The sequence below is a fragment of the Drosophila navojoa genome, chromosome 2, assembly GCF_054131105.1.
Source record: "Drosophila navojoa isolate 15081-1374.11 chromosome 2, UAZ_NAV_1.0, whole genome shotgun sequence".
Lineage (NCBI taxonomy): Eukaryota > Metazoa > Arthropoda > Insecta > Diptera > Drosophilidae > Drosophila > Drosophila navojoa.
Window position 1 is genome coordinate 30,221,469 of NC_142890.1, and position 20,266 is coordinate 30,241,734.

A 20,266-nucleotide genomic window follows, 5' to 3' on the forward strand; every position below is an offset into this window, starting at 1 on the left:
GATTACATTATAGCCTTACAATTGGGTGGGCATTACAATTTTATTAAGATATGATTTTTTATTTTTTATGAAGCCATAAGCTTTTGAACTAGTGAGGTTGAACAAGTCAACACTGTTCGACTAAGATATCCCCTGAATCCTTTAAACAGTTGATATTCCAATAGTTCTATGCTTTATTATTGCATATATTAATAAATAAAAAAAAAAAAAAAAAAAAAAAATAACAAGAAGACTCTAGTCGAGACTGCTCGACTAGGAGATACCCTGAACCATCCCAGCTGATATTCTTATCATTCTGCACTTATTTTATGCACGCACGCATACATACATATGCATGTACCCTCACGCGCCCGCATTCTGCTAACTGCGCAGTAAGCTGCGACTGCGCTTGGGCTGCGTTGCAGTGTGGGCAATAGTATGACAATAGTATTCCAAAGCACAAGTCTCTAGTACTTGAAATACGTTTTTTACAAATTTGTAACAAAGGGGGCTTGGGGTCCAAAATCTGTTGACTACAAAATGTTTGTAATCATCATATGTGTATATACACAGTAAATCTGAAGTCCAATGAAAACTCTAGGGGATACAGTTTTATCCGATTTGCCACGCCTCTAATGGGCGTCTCTATGTCCGCCATAGCACGTGATCTTGGGTGGTCGATGCGGATCTACATTCCAAATTTCAGCTTTCTAGGTCCAACTAATATGATAGCTGGCCACGCTCCTAGCCGGAAATATACATGAGTATGTGTTCTGCATCTGTATCTGTATCTGTGTATCTGTATCTGTGTCTGTATCTGTATCTGTATCTGTATCTGTATCTGTATTCATTCTTATTTCCATTTTCCTTTTTCCTTTTAACATTTGTTGACTTGCTTTTAGGTCCCCTCTAACAGCTTACGACATGCTGCGCACTTTTTAAGACCTTTTCCGTTCTGTTCTTTATTGCACCTTAGGTTGATTTCTTGAGTCGAGCAACAAGAAATACTTTGAGTAACAGCATTGTCCTGTCAGTTATCTGAGTATCTGTGCAGTTGCTGTGTGACAACATTAAATTTGACTTGCCTTGGCACACAATTGTATCTTACAGATATTCTGAGCTCCTCTCCTGCTCCCCGTTTCAAAGCCAAAGCCAAACTCTGCTGCGTCCAGTTATGTTTTTGTGCTCAGCTACAACTCTCCATATATGTTTCAGGCAAGTGACAGTCATGTGAGCTGGCTGATCCGTGCTGCATGTAAAAGTCTGTTGAATTGACACTTTTTTCATCTATAGCATCTGAATGCCTTAGATTGAGCACTATGGATTTACAATGAGTTACGTGTACGTTACGACGTCTGTCTGAATATATTGATTAGTGCCGTTAAGATATCGGTCTTCAATCTGTCAGTAGACAGATTAATTTTTAGGAACTTCTGGAGTGGACTACTATATAATATGATATGATCAAAAATCAGTTCTATTAATTTCCCTTGAATAAATTTAAGCACAATATAAAAGTTATTTAAGTCAATGTCTTTTCGACTCGTGCAAGTTGACCTCATTTTTGTGGGTTTCATAAAATAATGTACATGTCCATTTGAAATACTTATTTCAACGCCAGTGAGTATGTGGATAATGCACAATTATTAGAGCGTTGTTAATGAAGTGCATTTGTATTTATATTACCGCATTGTCATGTCAGATTTATTTTCATATGCAATTAGCGTTTTATATTCATTTCAGGACATGCCATGGCTCATTTCCCATGCGTCGGCGTTCTGCTCTAAATAGGTTTTTAATGTCAAACAAAGGTTAATTTATCAAAATATTTGTCTTGCCCTGGCTGCAACTATTTAGATAATTACGGCTAACACGCCCAATGGCTTTAATATTGCACTACAGCAGATTTATTAATAATGCTGTTATATCTGTACTAGCTTTTTCATCATGTTATAAACATAAATATCTGAAGAGTCGAACGGTTCCTTCTAATTTTACACCAGGCTCAACCTGGTCATCAAAGTTTTGAATGTGGTGCTATTATATTATTAGACTGGTTTATAGACTGCGTATTTGTTTTATTTCAGACTCATAAAAAATGTCCCATATCTAGGGATATCAAATCGAATTGCCCTTTTGAATTATGAGTTTCAGATAAACAGTTCAATTGAACTTTAGCTAGTAAGGCATGATAATTACTTTTCAATTTGATAGGCTTTCATAGGCTTTGATATTTTGCATTGACGGTCTCTCTTAGATCAGACAAATTAGCTGAAAAATAACCTAATCAAGTATTCTGTAATAAGCAAACATGTAATAAGATTTTGGTTTGATCATGGTCAAGATATGATTGACGAGACCTACTTACAACAGACAGTTGCCATCTTCCACAAAAACAAAGCAATTACCCATAAGCCGTTATTTCCCTTAGCCTTTATATATTTTATGGAGGAACCTACAAAAAAGAAAAAGAAAACCCATAGAGCAACATACACATACACATATATACATACATACATGTGTGTAAACACAAGTGCAAACATGTGACTTGTTCCACTGTATTATCAAAAACATTTCCACAAACTTATGACAGAAGCCGGGGCGGGGTAGACGTGTGAGGCAAGTCTACGGAAATATGCTTGTTTTGGCTGCTGGCAATTTTGAATGTATGCCAAATGTTGTTGTTATTGTTGTAGCTGCTGTTGCTGTTGCTGTTGCTATTGCTATTGCTGTAATTGTTACACCAAACAGTGAAATGTGCAATGATAACGCCACAGTGTCTGTGCTTGTTCCACATTTTCGGCAATTGTACACACATGTATAGCAAAATGTGCACAAGTATTGGCGCTTGGGCAACGCGTATCTGGACTGAGCCGCAATCAGCTGGCATTGGGCCACTGTTGTAGCTATTGTTGTCGGAGTCTTTAAGCTGCCTAGATGGACTTTAATTAACTGAAAAAAATGCTAGGTCTGCTCAATCTTTTCAAGTCTTTTGAAATTACAGGAGCCATCATGGCTGATAGTGTTGTCTTCGTATTCCCAGTATTATTTTGCACAATTATTTACTATGTCCTGCAACCCAACTTTCCTTTCGAAATTTTCAAAGAATAATATAAGTAAAAAAATATATCAAACGCATATATTGTAATATAAACAATAAATAAGAAATTATAAATAAATATATTATATTAAAATATATGCTCTAGTTCAGACTGCCCATCTAGGAGATCCTCTGTACCGTGCAAAGGGCTGCACATGTTAACTGCGAAGTTGACGCATAATGTGAATGTGAATCCTTTTACAGCCCTTACCGTATTCTATATACGCTTAAAAGGCAATGCCAACTCATTATTGATTACTATCGTTAAATGCGATGACATATTGCTATAGCCACGATTCCTTCTGCCTGTTACCCTTGTCTACCATGTTCTTATGGGGCTATAACTATTACCATGTAATTATTACTAAATCATCAAATCAAAATCAAACATTCCAAAAAATTTAGTGCATTTAGTGAACCATATATTTTCTTAAGAACAAAATGGAAATCGATCAATTTAAATTTGAATCAATAAATTAATTAGAGCTGATTATTTGATTATTAAAACAAGTAAGAAGACTCTAGTCGAGACTGCTCGACTAGGAGATATCCTGAACCATCCAAGCTGATATTTTTATCATTCTGCACTTATTTTATGCACGCACACATACATATGCATCCACCCTCACGCGCCCGCGCTCTGCTAACTGCGCAGTTAGCAGCGACTGTGCTTGGGCTGTGTGCAGCGTGGGCCATAGTATGAGAATTTATTTGACGAATAACTTTTTTTTGTAGACATGCAATCTTAATGAAATTTGTAGGGCGTAATTATATGGTCAAAATGTGTGTACATTCCAAAGCATTGAAATAAGTTTACAAATTGGGGGCGAAGGGGGCGTGGTATCCAAAATCTGTTGATTACAAAATGTTTGTATTCATCAATGTATATACACAGTAAATCTGAAGTCTTCACATCTAATAGTATCCGATGAGGCTCAAAAACCAAAATCAATTTTTCGATTATTCTCGATAAAAAAAGTTATCGGATGAGTTATCGAAAAAATAAGCAAACTCGTACTGCGTATGGTATACACGAGTATGCACTCAAAATTTCAGCTCTCTAGCTCTTATATCTTCTGAGATCTCGGCGTTCATACGGACGGACAGACGGACAGGCCTATATCGACTCAGCTCGTCGTGCTATAAAGAATATATATACTTTATGGGGTCTGCGATGATTCCTTCTGCCTGTTACATACTTTTACACAAAACCATTATACCCTGATTTCCCATTTTCAATGGGTCCAGGGTATAAAAAAATTAATACTCATTAGATACAAACTGGAAAACATTTTATTCACATTTGTATGAAATAATTTAATTTCTAAATGATTATCTTAACCTTTATTTAATAAATATTAAATGATTATTATTGAACTTTTGGTTTGGGTCAACTCAAAAAGTATTTTATATTAAAATAATAATTTTTCTGTATTGGTTGTCTACAACAAAACATTTCAACTATTGAAACATGCAATGCTTAACTGATTTGAGGTGAGCAAAAAACTGTTGCACACATTGGAACGCAGGCCGTTGTTGTGTTCCCTAGTTGATTTGCGGCGCTTATTGCATAATTACCATTAAAAACAACTTTTTTTCTGTGCAGCAAACTTTAACAACACGCATAGATACACACATATACACGCTTTTATGCACTTTTATATCACAGACCTATAATTGGCGCAGCGTTTTTTTTTCTGCATAAGAATCGGCAAGGTCTGCATTAAGTCTGATTTAACAGTTTGTACACGAGCACGAAACCCATTTGCAAGTTTTGCCATATGGGGCGTGGCAATACTTTTTCAGCGCGAAAAGAGCAGAAGCCAAAGTTTCGCATTCGCAGTTTATTGGCATTATACGTGGCACAAAAAAGGGGAGCTCTGTTTACATCCAATTCTAAATGCATTTTTCTGGTACTGCGCTAATTTCGTAAATATTTGCCATATGTCGACGGCTGGTCTCCATTTGAAACGAAAAATTATGCTATAATGGTTTCTCGAAGGGTTCAGGATCTTGTAGTTGAACAGTCCAGACTCCGGACTAGGGCGGTCTGTCCTTACAATGTCAGTCTTACACGCTCAAACAGGTTATTGAGAGCATATCTGCAACGAATAAGTCATAAAAACGTATAGTTGGTATATCGGAAATTCACAAAATAGATTTCCCTGACATCGTGTCAGACACGCCCGAAACGAATAATAATAGTGATACAATATGATCTTGAGTCTCGAATAGCGCACCCTAACTTGTTTTGATATGTTGCCTACCCCACTGACCGACAACTTATAAACTGGTGCGGTTAAATTTGGATAAGTAAATTATTTATTCAATTTTGATTTTGTATGCACAAAAATAGAACAGATGAATCAAAATAATGATTTAAAATGAGTTTTGCAACTCATCATTCTTAAATCATTAAACAACAAACAATTAAACTTGTTTATGTTTAGTTACTTGCATTTACTGTTATCTAAAAGGATACGGCTTTGGCCACTAATCGTTCTTTATAAATAATTATGTACGGATTTCAAACAATTGCACATTTATTGCAATTCCCAGAAATGAATGCATATTACACTGCTCAATGACAAGTGTAAATGTTACACAACTGAGGTATAAACAAGTGAGAAAGTTTAATGGAGACTGTGAGCAACTGGAATATCAATTATACTTCACTTATTTTGTACACACTTTCATGACCGTACGTATGTATAGGCATGCAGCCACGCTGCAGGAGGCTCTGCAGTGGGGGCAATAGTATGACAACGTCTTTATTCAATGAATTCGCTTGTAATAGGACATATATTGGCACAAGTCTCTAGTACTTTTTTTTTACAAAAGAGGGCACAAGTCTCTAGTATTTTTTTTTTTTTTTTACAAAAGAGGGCGTGGCATCTAAAATATGTAAACTACAAAAATCAAAATCTGTGTACTCTTCAAATACATTTACCCAGTAAGTCTGAAGCTTCTAGATCTAGAAATACGCAAATCATGACATAATTATTGTCGCTAAAAAAGAAATGAAATGAGTTATCGAAAAATATGATAAACTTGTTTTGCGTGTTGTAAAACTGTTATATCTATCTATAACATACAATTAAAAGCTTGAGAACTAGTTATTATATAAGTATTTGTTTTTAAGTTTTTATTTATTTCTTAGCTTTATTTTTTTTCCAGTGCCGAGCATATCCATTCAATATTATTCAAATGCTTCAGTCAAACGTGTCTGAACTTTATTTAAAGTTAATAATTATTTCAATCGTTATTATTGACCCTGCTGGTCCTTGGTATAGAGGCCAGGAGTTGATAATAATATAGAGGAGGACAGACGGACAGGTTTTATCCATTCATTGAAATGGATTGGCTTACTTAATGAAATGATTGAATATTGAATCGTACCTGAACATTAATTGCTCACCTTCAACAAACACTCACTGTAAACAGTTGGAATATTAGCTGCGGCTATGGGATACTGCTGCACGTGCCCTTCATTCCACAGTCGCTGGTTAGTCGATTTGTGTCTTCTGTATGCCTGTAAGTGTTGGAGAAGATGATGCGACAATATCATTGTCATTATTATTAGTGTCAATCGGGCACACCTGCTAACCTGTCGATAATGCAGCCAGCTTAAACTGGCAAGGCTGCATTGTTCCGCCCACAATTGGGCATGTCCTTTCTGCTGATAAGGCTATGCATTTCAACTCAATTGAATGCAGTTGTCATAATTGGCGGCAGAGTGCTTGTTTGTGTAACCCGCTTGTGGCTCTCACTTTCTCTCTCTCGTCTCTCCTTCCTCTGCAGCAGCTGTGTGTGCATTGATTATATAAGCAGGTGCAAGCTTTACTCAAGTTTCACACACACACTCTGATATTTATAACCTAATCGCAGCAGTTGCCATTTGGTTACATTCCAGAGCTTGCATTAAAGTTACATTTGCTAAAGCGATACCTCTGCTCCCCCGTCTCACCCTGAGCTATTTTCGATCTATGACTGGGATATTGCTGCTTTTGTCACGTTCCTGACTTGTTCCTCGGTTTGGCACCATTCGGCTGCCGTCACTCGGCCCTTGCCGTGTGAGCCACGCGTCGCAGCCCTGACTGACAGTGTTGTGCGTCTGAAGGGTCGCAGCCGCTGTGTTTGTCATCGGCAGACCACATTTTAATATGCGCATAAATTGGTTGACATTGATGGATCCTAATATAGTTGCTTCCCTCCTAACGTCATCAGCATCAGCATCACCAGCAAGAATAGCAGCAGAAGCAGCAGGAGTAGCAGAAGCAGCAGCACTGCCATTAAGATTGATCCAAGTCATAGTCGCCTTCCACGCCCATCACTTGCTGTTGCTGCATCTGTAATGTGCAATGAATTCATAAGTAAGTCATGAATTTCGAGCATGCGAGCTGGTTGCGCGTATATACATATGTATATATATATATAAATATAAATATATATATATATATATATATATATATATATATATATATATATACATATATCTACTTTAAATCTATATGTATATGTACATATTATAGGACCATAGCTATATAGATTTTATATATATCTATATATACAATTGTATATAAATATAAAATAAATTTGTATGTATAGGTATATATACAGTGAATCCGGATATATATATGTATATATATATATATATATATATATATATATATACATATATATATAAGTTAACGACAGACCCTACAAAAGGGCATTGCACCGGCCCAATTATATCACGGCTCCAGTGCATGCACTTTTGACACGTGCGCTTTGTCAGCAGAATACAACAGCAACGCAACCGCAACCGTGGGAGCCTATCGTCAGCAATATTAATAAGATCAATGCACTTGGCCAAAACACATTCTGGTCAACGTGTGCATTTCCGCCACGAGCGCCGAGTCAGCGCACCGATCAGCACCTCCGTGAGAGCCATCGTGTCACAAGACACCTAACAGCAGCAACAGCAGTGACCACGGCAGCAGCGACGCCAATAGCAGCAGCGGCAGCTTTCATATAAATATTACTTGTATAATTATTCTTAAGTTTAGTTCTAATCCAACTCCGAAAGTGAATAAATGTTTTCTTTAATCCAAAAACCGCTTTCGCATTTATATATATATATATATATATATATTTAAAGTCCTTGAGTAGGATTAATTAAATAATGATAGATGTAGAAGAAATGAGAGAGTGAGAGTATGAGTTCGATGGATGATAGATATAGACAGAATATAAAGAGCTAAATCAATAGAGAAAAAGATATATAGATATATATAGATAGAGAAGGGGAGCAAGATTCGAAAGAGAAGAAATAAGTTAAAGATTGAGGGACAAAAGAAAGAAATATACATACATATATAGATAGATGTATAGGTAGATAGATAGAAAGGCATATAAAGCGAGCGAGAGAGAGAGAGAGTCGAAATACACAAGAAACTAGTTATTTGGATATTGGAAAGAGAGTGATTTGTTAGCATAGTATAGAGGATAGCCAACATGAAATTCTCGGAAAACTAAAGGCGACATGGCAAGAGAGATGGAGAAAAAATACAGAGGAAATTATAGGTAGAAAAAGAAAAACATTAAAATTTAACTAAGAGCACATTTATCATACATCTTAATTATTCTAACCTTTTTCGATTGCTTTTCCTTACTGCCGCGACGGTACGTTCTAGTACTATCCTTATGTAATTTACGTATAGATTTATTTATACTTTACACAACAACACACAACTCAATTGCATTATAATATTATTAATCAGCTGACTAATATAACACTTTATATTTGCCTGCAGCACAGTTTATCCTTAACGGACAAAAAATCCAAAAGTTAATTGTCCTTTTTCGCATAACCATTCCACTTTTAATGCCAAGGCAAATTATGATTAAGACACATGTTAGAGAATGTGGAGAATTCATGGCCATTTTAGAAGAAGTGCTACTTTAAATCATAATAAGCATCGAAGCTGTAGAGAAAATAATGATTTACATGCGCCTGGGAGCATAAATCGGGTAAATATTGCTAGGCAGTTATTAGGTATAAAAGCCGCTCAGCTGCCGCATGGTACTTAATTTTTTACAATGCGGTACACTTAAAGTTAACAGCTATCTTTTATGGCATACTTGTGCAGGAGGACGGATAGGGGGACTGTTGGCCTAAGCGGCTTAGACACCTAGCTAGCAGCCGAAAAAGTTTGGCTGGGACATGTTTGAAGAGAGCGAGATCTATTGTTGTGTGGGTCTTGAATTTAGGGCGGTAGGTGCGTGATGGGGAGGGGGTAGGGGGTAGGGGGTTGTAGCCGCAGATAATGCTAAGGCGTGACATTTCGAGCGTGAATTGTAAACTTTTGATTGGATTGTGCTCTATGGGTGCGTCACATGCGGTGTATACGCAACGTGTGTTAATTTATTAGAAAAACAGCTGCCTGTGGGCCTTGCCACAACTCATTAAAAAGTTTTCTTTTTAAAAATGTTTTGATTTGCTTTCTGCCGCCGGCTGATGCTGCTGCTGCTGCTCCTGCTTCTGCTCCTACTCATGAGTTACAGCAGATTTCTATTTCCTTGTGCTTCAATTAAGCAATCGCCAGTGCGATCTCATCTAAAAATAAGTCATAGTTGGGAATCGCGCTCTGCTGTCAGCTGCACCAAACGCGAAATCAATCAACATCATCGCGAAACACTCTTTGTGGCCATCCATCCCCATGAAGTGTCATTTTCATTACCGCCAGCCCCCTGGCCACGTCATGTTGTGGCTGCGCGCAGAGTATTCCGTTGCTTTGCGTCTCCATTGCCCTTACACTGGGTACTCTGCCAGCACTGACAGGCTTACGTTAGTAGATGAAATCTATGGAATTCAGATGGCGATTCAACTGACTTTTTACTTGGTTTTTTAGTTGTGGAGGAAAGTGATAATATGAAACTGGGAATCGCTTCGATGGAGGAAAGTGTATTTGATTAGTGACTTAGTAAAAACTTAATGTCTTTTGATTGTTCCGTCATTGTTTGTGCCCTTTGGCATTTTTTCTGTTGTTTGGAAATTAGTTTAGTATATTTTTTCTCAGACTCAAAGTGGATAAGTTCTATGTTGGCCCGTCTAAAATAGATTTGGTCAATACTAAAATAAAAAAATGGAAAATGAATCAAGTGTTACCACATATTTGTGCATGCAAGCATATGAAAAATGCAACAGAATTGCGTTCTACCCTTTGTGGACATTACATTTCATTTAACTAACGGATGCCTGACTAATTGGGTGACAGGAAGTTTAATTTCGTATCTGTGTGAAAATTCGTTTGAATCGCTTTTTATGTACAAATGCAATAGCAAGCACATGAAACTGAATGCTTCACAGCCATGTAGCAATAAAAATCATTTTCTAATTTCCACATACGATGCCAATTGCAGTAGAATCGAAACACTCGAAAGGACCCCAATACAATGGAATAAGCAGAGAAAAAGGCTGGCGGGAAATGAAAATCATCAGCAAAAAAAAAATAAAATAAAAAACAAGACCAAATAATAATACATATGATAATGTCCATGCTAATACACACAAAGAGTCGCCAGCACGGGGAAAAATGTACTAAATAAATGCCATCAGTTTATTTTGGCGCACGAATGTATGCTACAATATGAACCAACGGCTACAAACTAGTGGACACGCACACACATACGGATGGAATGCATACTGTGTGAAATGTTTTAACTTTATGGCACACTTAGCTGCAACACAATTTGAAATCACAGAATTTAAAAAACTTTGATTTATTAAAGCCTCAATCCTGACAATGGGAAATCAATGTATAAAAATGTATGTAACATACAGAACGAGGCGTGGCAGATCTCATACAACGTGCTTGATCAGTGCGACGATTTAAGCCTGTCCGTCCATCTGGCTTTCTGTCCGAATGTGAGAGTGAGTCAATCTCAGAAACTTTAAAAGGTAGAGACTGCAATTTGATTATTTTTATTGTAAAATCAGTGCCGATGCGTTTTTGCTTATTGTCTCTGTCTTTTTTTGACAAGTGCAGTCTTACCCGCTCGAACAGGCTAGGCTTAAGCTCAATTTGTAGACTTAGTTTTAATGCCCCAACATATAATTGGAACATCTCAAAAATTTCATTATGATGTAATATTAGAATCAATTTTCTATTTTAAGTAGCAGTTTTAGGTTAGGCTTAGGTACATATTCAGGTGGACAAGTAACAACGAAGCCATCAGCAAAGAAGCCGGACGCCCAGACAGCGAGCACAGCAGTGAACAGTATCTGTGAGTAAAAGTATTTGTCAGAAGGAAAACAAATTTGCATTCCTATCAGTTTCATGTAGTGGAACATCATATTTACTATACTTTCAGAATATGACACAAATATAAGTCCGAAATCTTTATTGATTTGAGTCTCAAGCATTATTCTCATATGATTATATACATTATTTAAACAAGCAAGCCAGTGTTGCTAAATCAGCTTTTTTCTTGAAAAGCTAATTGAAACAACGGGCAGTGGGTGCTTTATTTCTGCTTTTTTATACGCTGAACCCATTGAAAATGGGAAATCAGGGTATAATGTTTTTGTGTAAAAGTATGTAACAGGCAGAAGGAATCATCGCAGACCCCATAAAGTATATATATTCTTGATCAGCACGACGAACTGAGTCGATATAGCCCTGTCCGTCTGTCCGTCCGTCCATCCGTCCGTCCGTCTGTCCGTATGAACGCCGAGATCTCAGAAGATATAAGAGCTAGAGAGCTAGAGAGCTGAAATTTTGTGTGTATACTCGTGTATACCATACGCAGTACGAGTTTGCTTTATTTTTTCGATAACTCATCCGACAACTTTTTTTATCGAGAATAATCGAAAAATTGATTTTGTTTTTTGAGCCTCATCGGAGTACTATTAGACGTGGAGACTTCAGATTTACTGTGTATATACATAAGATGAATACAAACATTTTGTAAGCAACAGATTTTAGATACCACGCCCCCTTCGCCCTAATTCGCAAAAAATATTTCAAGTACTAGAGACTTGTGCTTTGGAATGTACACACATTTTGACCATATAATTACGCCCTAAAAATTTCATTAAGATCGGTTGTTTACAAAAGAAGTCATTCACTAAGTAAATTCTCATACTATTGCCCATACAGACCGCGGGCGCGTGAGGGTGGATGCATGTGTATGTATGTGTGCGTGCATAAAAGAAGTGCAGAATGATAAGCATATCAGCTTGGAGGGTTCAGGGTATCTCCTAGCGAGCAGTCTCGACTAGAGTCTTCTTACTTGTTATTTACTGAGAACATTTTCGTATTTTCTAGCGATAACTGGTAGTAGAATGAAGTTTTAAATAGTTCAGAAGTTCAATTTTCAATGAACAAACCAAGCGGTAGAATATGATTTCTATTTCATTCAGTATAACTTATTGTGAACAATAATATCGAAATTTTTGATTCTATGTAAATGAAACGAACACATTTTTTAACAGCGCTTATAAAGCAATATAAAAGAATGCATACAACTTATTTGATAACGTCTAGTAGTAGATAGTAGTAGAATTTATGTGTTAAAAGTTTTCAAATTTAATTCGTTTTCATTCATATATATTTTTCGAGTAAACACAATTAATTTCGTTACTATTCTAGAGTTATTCTATTTAAAGAACATTGAAAGTATTGAACACCAATTTAAGAATATTTACCCAATTCAGTGGAAAACAAGTAAGAAAGCTCTAGTCGAGACTGCTCGACTACGAGATCCCCTGAAGCCTACAAGCAACTAATATTTCAATAATAATTAGCACCCACACACGCACTCATGCAAACAAATACACGCACACACACACACTCACATATACAGGCGATTGCGCTTGGGTTGCGCTGCAGTGTTGGCAATATTAGGAGAACTTATTTGTTGAATAATTTAATTTCTAGACGTACGATCGTAATGAAACTTTCAGAACGTATTCATATTGTTTAAATGTATGTGTATACCGAAGCACAAGTCTCTAGTATTTGATATACGACTTTTACAAAGATTAGGGTGAGGGGGTGGATTTGGCGGTGGGGGGTAAATTTTAACAAAACCCGAAATTGTATGACATGCGTCTTAATATACATTTTAAATTTGGAGACTCTAGCTTGAAAGATGTAGGAGATAAATTTTTTTTAGTGATCTTCGATAAGGTTTTTTATCGATAAAAAAGTATCGGAATGAGTTATCGTTTTTTAGTGATAAACTCGATATCCGCGTGATATATACGGACATTTAAAAAAAAAGTTGAAGTCTCTAGCTCTTGTATCTTCTGAAATCGACGCGTTCAAACATACGGACAGACGGACGGACGGACGGACGGACGGACGGACGGACAGACAGACGGACAGGGCTAAATCGACTCAACTCGTCGCCCTGATCAAGAATATATATACTTTGTGGGGTCTGCCACGCCTCCTTCTGCCTGTTACATACATTTTAACAAAACCATTATACCCTGATTTCCCATTTTCAATGGGTTCAGGGTATAAAAAGACTCAAGACACTACAAAGTTTTGGGTTGAGAGGTGTGTTTTCACGATCCGGGAGGAAATAAGAAATTTGGGAACTTGGCCATTTTTGTATTGCTTTCTTTGCCCATGCGCAAGTGGAAAACAATTTTTAATCATGTCAATACTGTGATGCTCAACTCAATTTCAAGCGTTAGGTAAAACATATATATTATAAAACTTCACAGATACGGCTTGCGACGGTTGAAGGAATGCTGCCGTGATTACAAATTGTTAAACATGTATTTAAGTTTCAATCAAATCAATGCAAAAAACGCAAGAAGCCACTAGTTTCAAAACGAATTTTTTTATTTGGCTCAAGGCTATGTGAGAGAGAGAGAGAGACAGAGAGAGAGAGAGAGAGAGAGAGAGAGAGAGAGAGAGTGAGAGAGAGAACAGAGAACAGAGGGAGACAGAAAAAATAGGTAAGAGAGAGGAACGCAAAAATACTGCATAGCATATGAAAGTGTGATCATGTACGTATGCTCGAGAGCACGCATCTTTTTCATTCCGTTCTTTATTTATTTGTTTAGCTATTTTTTTTACCTCGGACATGACATATTTTATTGTATTATTTAATTATTGTATTATCTAAAACGGCTGATCAGTTCAGAGTGAGTTTAGGGTAGCCTCTAGTCGAGTAGTCGTGTTTTTATTCGATTCTTGCGGCAACTTCAGTAGTCTGACTGTCTGCAGTCACGTGCTCGTGATCATAATAAAATGGAACTTGAAAACACTATAAAAAGCAGCCGACACAGCGGGCCAGGAGGAAGGATGTGACGCAGGCGTGGCAACGCGTTGGCAGTAACAATTCCAGTGAATCGATGACCCTAAAATTCGTGTTGCAGCAAAAGCAACAACGAACAACTAACAGAAACAGTAGCAGCAACAGCAATTGCAGCTGCAACACCAGCAATTGGCATTAGTGTCAATGCGCGTAAACAACAAATTGCTGAAATCGCTGGCACCTCCGCTGGGCAGGATGTGTCCACTGGATTGGCATGTGTGTGTGTGCACAGATGCATTATTCCGCCGGAAGTCTAAGAGTGTGTGTGTGTTTGCGTGTGATCTGGCTGGGACGTTCAGCACAATGGCAAATTAAGTGGACATGCAACTGTAAAGTCTGCAATGTATAAGCTCTTGAACCGAGTTAAAGCTAATTTGCATGCCTGCCTCTTTAAAGAACTACGGCCAAAGGGCCAATGCCCAGATGTCTGCAAAAAATGTTATTTTTGGCCTGCATTGTCGAAACAGAGCCACGTTGCAACAATATTGACAGAGAAAATGCCATAATGCATGCAGTGAGAAAATCATGGGAGTGTGTGTCAGACTGTGTGTGTGAATGGCTCTGTGCGCGTGTGGGTGAATCCAAACAATTGCAACAACAGGCATAACATGCGGGAAAGTGTCACTGTTTTCTTGGCAACAGGCGGCAGCAAATACGTACACACACACACACACACATGCATACATACATACATGCATCCTCGACTAGTTGCATAAACACTTATAAAGCCATTTCAGCACAGTCATCTAAAAGCACTGCCATTCCTCCCACCCACACATGCAAACACACACACTCGCCTGCTCATGTGTTATGGTCGCTAATGTATCTGTTTTCTGTGTCCTACCAAGGACGAGGCGTTACGAGTGCAGAATCCCAAGCGTTGCAGCGTTTACGATTGAATTGCTGGGCCTTTTAACCAGCCGGAGTTTAATATTGCATGTATGTGCAAGGACACACGAAGCGTTTAGAAATATGCGAATGCTGAATGCACTTGTGCTGGAGATCAATTAGCGGTAAGCTTAGCTGTCAGGTCTGAGTTTAGTTTTTAAGAATTGAAATTAGATAATTTACATATGATAATGAGAGAGAAGGGTTCCAATCTCGATCACTAGGCGAATTCAAGCAAAACAGAGAGAGAGAGAGAGAGAGAGAGAGAGAGAGAGAGAGAGAGAGACAGAGAGCGAGATGAGTAGCGTGCGCTCGTGCGAATGCGTGTAACAATTTTAATACAACAATTTGCCTCTACGTAAGCCTATTGCTGATTTAATACACTTGACCATGCATAAGCATATTTAAATGAGTGTACAGCATGTCGAGAATACACTGCAAGCAAAGTGTATCGTCGTCATGTACTATTTTTATCCAGTTTTTACGTCATTCACAAATTGGCTGCTGGCAGCATTGATAATCTCCAGCATTCAGGCAAAAATAATTGGCGCAACGATGAATGCCTCTCTGCCAGTGCTTCGACCATTTACAGACACCTGTTGGCCAATTGTTGCGGCAATTAAGTAGGTGAATGGCTGTCCTCGATTGCCTGTCATAAAAGTGAAAAGCTATAGAACGCTTGCTCACTGCCTTAAGCTGCTCAACTAAGGCCACAATCTGATCAAACTTGTGTGACAGAGGGAGAGGGAGAACGAGAGGGAATGAGACAAAGTGAAAATATATTGTGAATGTCAATGCAACTGGCATATTGCGATTGTTTCGGTTGGATACATGAAATATTTCGCATAACTCTGCTGGCTGTTCTGTTATCATTTAATTAAGTTTTCTTTAATTAAGTCGACATGTGAGAAACCGCAGTGGCAGCCGAAGTGGAGCTCCTGTCAGCGGGTTGTTGGACGGACAAAAGTACGCCGCATGTTGCAGCATCATCAGCATCGGCAAAAACAGTTGCATGTCTCGAGATTGTCTCTGTGTGCGTGTGTGTGAGTGCTTGTAGCATATACATATGCTTAATTATTGAATGCGTGCCTGCAAAACAAATGCATGCAACACTTGTAAACACACACAGCAGTATATATGTATGTATGCACTATGTGGTGGTGTCATCCGTCTTAAGATTTTCGCGCATGTTCCTGCAACAACACTTGCCAACACTTGTGCAAAATATTTGCAAATCATTTGCTGCATTTTCTCATTTTGGAGAAAAGCTTGCTCTCAGCTGCCAGCGCCAAAGTGTGATTAACGCCCTTTGCTAAGCATAAAAGTCTGGAGGGTTTGCGATTTAGTTACATATGTCCCCATGCATTTTCAAAGATTACCAAGTTAAGCGCTCAAGCTCTATCTGACACATCTAAACTTACTTCTTCTTTAACTTGTCTTCTCTGCTGAATGCCTGCAATTGGTTCAGTTCTTAGACATTTCAGTAGGACTTCAGCTTAGCTTGGCTACCTTTTGACTTTACTATTTCGGGCATTGCTATTGGCTGTGATTCTTGGTAAACTATATGCAAGATTTTATCGTTGTTGTTCGTAGTTAATGAGCTAAGCTATAAAAGCCTCTTGTTAACTTGCTGAGACAATAGGCTGGTTTGGTTCCTGCTAACAGCCAGACTATCCCGATTCCTAACTTGATTGAGGCTTGAAAAAGGATAAAGAAACAAGTAAGAACGTTGCAGTCGGGCGCTACCGACTGCGGAATACTCATTCACAGTCCGTATACATGATGCTATGTTTACAAAGAGGCATTTATTCTTATTTCAAATTTAATTTGGCTTTAAAGAAATTGTAGCTTTTGGTAATTTTTATCGAGTAATCGATAATTATTATATTGATCGTGCACTTTTTGATTAATTTTCGTTGATAGCTTTCGGTCACACCTATTGCAGATTCTTTAGCGTTTGTTTACATTACAAAAGCGCGCTCTTTAGCATTCTAAGAATTGCGATGATTTCTGGATTTTCTAGCTGTTGTTGTAGTTTTGTCAGATGAAGCTCTGTTTTTACCTTATTGTATTTTAGCTACCACTTTGTAAAGCAAAGCGATAGCGTGGGCGCTAAAGGCGTCGCAAGTTATGTTGCAGTGGCGGAGGTTCAAGTCCCCATCAAGATTAAGTTGTTATTTTTCATACATAATTCGTTTTTTATAAAATAGATATTTTATTCTTTTTTCTAATTGAACAATTTTATAAGTTTAAATTTGTTTCTTCTTAAAAAGCCCTCATATATGTATGTACGCATATATGCATGTATATGTATGTACATATATAAGTCTGCACGCATATGTAGCATCAAGCATTCCAGCCTTTCTTATGCACGCGCTCATTTGTATGTGTGTATGTATGTACACATAAATGCATACTCTAGCGTTGAAATGAGACTGATTTGTTTTTGCTTTGTTTTTGAATTTACCATCCGCTACTCTCATAACAAGAATCTTATTTTTGGATTTCATTTTAATTATTATTGTTGACGGTAGGCGGTAGCGCTGTCGGCAAAGGCGCCGGCTAAATTTGTTTTTGTTATTTTGACAAACATGGCTAGGGTGCGAGTTCAAATCCCGCGGAAAACTCTATTTTGTAAATTGCAAATTTTGTTATTTTAGCTTCTTTTATATATTTTAAATATTTAAATTTTATTTTTAGATTTTATAAAAATGTTTCCTTCCGTGTTATCAATGCCTATTAGGCCTATTTGTATATACATGTACATACATAGATAGCTCAAGCATATAAATGTCGCAATTTGATACTACAAATGCCGATTGCCACGCCCCTAGTGGCCGTAGACACCTCATTTTTGTTCAGTTCTTAGAAAGAGCTAACGGTAACGTAAATGCGAAATTTGAATGCTTACGCTCAAAAAATGTGAAAATTACAGGGTATTGTTCGATATGCCACGCCCCCAAAAAGGTGTGACAATTATTTTTGGGGCATCGATAGAGGAGGTTACCAGTAACTCAACTATCCAAATTTGAAGCTTCTAGCTCTTAAACTGTAGGAGATATAAAGTTTTGCGGTTTGCCACGCCCCCTTTGGGCGGACATATATCCACTATAGCTTGTTGGACTTGGGAGGTCAACTCGCGTATATATACCAAATTTCAAGTCTCTAGCATCAATAGTGCCTAAAATATAGCCAAATTTGAAAAATCACTATATCTTCAGGTCCGATTTGCCACGCCCCTATTAGGCGTAGACATAAAAATTTTTCACCAATCATTATAGAATTATAGCATTAGCTCACGTGCGAAATTTCAACGTTCTAGCTTTAGAACTAGAGGAGATACAGTTTTATCTGATTTGCCACGCCCCCAATGGGCGTAGATATATCCACCATAGCTTTTTGGACTTGGGGGGTCAACGCGGATCTACATACCAAATTTCAATTTTCTAGCTCTTCAACTAACATGATTTTTGGTATATCGGAAAATGCATTTTCCGATTTGCCACGCCCCTAGTGGGCGGATCGGGAAAATTTTAACACTTTATAAATCGGAGTTATACACGAGTATGTGTTCAAAATTTCAAGTCTCTAGCTTCAATAGCGGCGAAATGAACTGCGTTCATACGGACAGCCGGACGGACGGACAGACGGACAGACGGACGGACAGCAAGACGGACATTGCACAAAACCAATATACTAATTCACTTCGTGAATGAGTATAAAAATTAGTCAAAACAATTGACGGCGCCTTTTCCAATCGTTATTATAGGACTAGAATAATACTTTAGATTTAAAATTTCTTATACTCATTCACAATGTGACTGTCTGCTTGTGTGCCTGTCCGTATGAATGCGAACCTTTCCATGGCTGTTGCATCTAAAAACTTGAGCCAATATTGAAATATTTACTTATAGGTAACTCTTTCGATAGCTTTTTAGATCAGATTTTCCCAATACTCTACAATTGTGGTCAATCGGGAAATACTCTATTATATAGTATCGCAGAGATTGATAATGGGGCGTGGCATATTCTAAAAACCATGCAAATTAAACATTTTTGAAGCGTAACTCTCAATTGGCGGTTTCAGTACCCTTTAAACTTCTACTCGCTCTCATTTATTTAATTTTATTGTCTCTATTAGCTCTGCGCTAGTGACCCACAATACAGTCACATACATATATGTGACACAATTGTTGCTGCGTTCGTGGTCAATGATTGCACGGCTCTGTTTGAGTGTGTGTGAGTGTGAGTGCCTGTTTTCGTTGTTCATGTTGATGACTCCCAAGGTGACGGTTGCATTTTCGTTCGCTCGTTCGCTCGCTTGCCCATGTGTTGACAGTTCACGCATACAATGCCCATTTACATATTGAACTTTTGTGCACAACAGCAGCACACACACACACATGCATATGGATATGCATATGCATATGCCGGGCACACTGTCACGTCATGTGGCTGCTGCATAATAATTGCAACATTTGCCGCTGTCGCACGGTCTCTCAGCTGTGCTGAGTTGCTGCAGGTAGCGGAGGCAGCAGCACAGCAAACGCAACTGCAGCGGGCCAAACATGTCCCTCAAGCATTGTCCTCCGCTCAGACTTCCGTCTCTCCCTCTCTTCCCCTCTCTTTTGCTCTCACTTTCTCAATCATCAAGGCAGCTCGCAGCCGGATGCTGAAAATTGTCCCAGTTTGCGACTTTAAAGTCGATCGATGGCTCCTTTTTGCTACGGGAGTACATAGACTCCAGGATCTGCGTGAGAGTATAGCGGCTGGCTTGGCTTTGTAAGCATTCATTTCTTGGCAAATTTTTAATTACGCGGCGCGCGTGTTACAGCAAAATGTTGGCCCGATTTGAATGCCGCAGCTGTTCGTTGCCTGATTGCATGCAGTGCGCTAATTATGAAAATCCAGGCACTTTGTGTAATTAAACATAAGTTCGCGGTTGCCGGGACGGATGTGGCATTTAAAATAATTTGCTGC

At 38.1% G+C, this 20,266-nt stretch overlaps 2 long non-coding RNA genes across 2 annotated transcripts in view; one reads left to right on the forward strand and one right to left on the reverse strand.

The window, feature by feature from the left end:
- Positions 1-18,661, reverse strand: part of LOC149092446 (uncharacterized) — a 136,773-nt gene extending 118,112 nt beyond the window's left edge. Inside the window, exon 1 of the long non-coding RNA XR_016197455.1 lies at positions 18,134-18,661. This is a non-coding gene — a long non-coding RNA (uncharacterized LOC149092446). The remainder of the gene's footprint in view (positions 1-18,133) is intronic.
- LOC149092447 (uncharacterized) lies at positions 577-18,834 on the forward strand. The gene is made up of 2 exons (XR_016197479.1): positions 577-693; positions 18,737-18,834. It is a non-coding gene; the product is annotated as an uncharacterized LOC149092447 (long non-coding RNA).
- Positions 18,835-20,266: the final 1,432 nt, after the last annotated feature.